This window comes from Neophocaena asiaeorientalis, unplaced genomic scaffold, assembly GCF_003031525.2.
Source record: "Neophocaena asiaeorientalis asiaeorientalis breed wild unplaced genomic scaffold, Neophocaena_asiaeorientalis_V1.1 C48281576, whole genome shotgun sequence".
Classification (NCBI taxonomy): domain Eukaryota; kingdom Metazoa; phylum Chordata; class Mammalia; order Artiodactyla; family Phocoenidae; genus Neophocaena; species Neophocaena asiaeorientalis.
The window spans coordinates 1-1,216 of record NW_020184340.1 but is presented as its reverse complement, the minus strand read 5'-3'; the positions used below and the strand labels follow the sequence as shown (position 1 = coordinate 1,216).

At 55.0% G+C, this 1,216-nt stretch overlaps 1 pseudogene across 1 annotated transcript; it reads right to left on the bottom strand.

The window, feature by feature from the left end:
- Positions 1-6: 6 nt before the first annotated feature.
- LOC112392035 (ephrin-B2 pseudogene) lies at positions 7-861 on the bottom strand (annotated as a pseudogene). The gene has a single exon (XR_003001618.1). The product of XR_003001618.1 is annotated as an ephrin-B2 pseudogene (transcript).
- Positions 862-1,216: the final 355 nt, after the last annotated feature.

The window sequence follows — 1,216 nt, the reverse complement described above, 5'->3', positions numbered from 1 at the left end:
AGGACGGCCTTTCCAGGCCCAGCAGCCTGGGGGACCCGGGACACCTGCCCGGGATGCTCCCGCCCACCGACCGCTCTGTCTCCCCTCAGCTCCTGCTGAGGCCCGAACGCCCGTGGTACCCGGAAGAGGAGAGGGGCGGGGCGCACGCGGTCCCCACACGCATCTTCCACGTGAGTCTTCCAGCTGCCGGGGCGCATCCTTCGTCACCGTGGCCGAAACGCTACAGACTAGTAAGCTGTCCGACTCCACAGGGCTCTCCTGAGAAGGAGTGTCCCCTCTCCCCGCTGTGCGCCAGTCCTTCGCAGACACAGGGGGCCTCGGACCCTCCGCGGGCGGCAGCGGGACAGTAAGTTTCCTCCAGGAAAGCGAAGGCACCACCGAGGCTCAGACCTTGTAGTAAATGTTCGCCGGGCTCTGCGGTGGCATCTCCTGGACTATGTACACGGGATGCCCGTAGTCCCCGCTGACCTTCTCGTAGTGAGGGCAGAAGACACTGTCCGCAGTCCGCAGCGGGATGATGATGTCGCTGGGCTCCGAGCCGTTGTTGTTGCCGCCGCGCTTGGGCGTGGCCAGCGTGCTGAGCGACAGCGTGGCCGTGTGCTGCGGCGAGTGCTTGCGGTGCCGCCTCCGGTACTTGAGCAACAGGACCACCAGCGTGATGATGATGACGATGAAGATGATGCATCCTGAAGCAATCCCTGCGAATAAGGCCACTTCGGAACCCAGGATATTGTTCCCAGAATGCCCGGCGCTGTTGCCGTCTGTGCTGGAACCTGCAGGGGGTGGGAAAGAGCAGCCGGAAGAGTCACCGCTCTCGCCGGGGCTGGCCGGCTGCTGGCTGGCCAGAGACTTCCCTGGCAGCTAGACTGGCAAAGCAAGCGCCTCGTTTAATAGCTAAATGCAGGGATAGATTTAGGAGGTTGGGAGTTACCAGATACACACTACTATATATAAAAGAGAGAACCAACAAGGACCTACTGTAGAGCACCGGGAACTCTACTCAATATTTTGTAATAACTTATAAGGGAAAAGAATCGGAAAAAGAGTATGTGTGTGTATATATAACTGAATATCTAATATATCTATACATAACTGAATATATATATATATAACTGAATCAGTGTGCCATACACCAAAACTAACACGGCATTGTAAATCAGTTATACTTCAATTTAAAAAAATAGCTAAATGCAAAAAAAAAAAAAAAAAAAAAAAA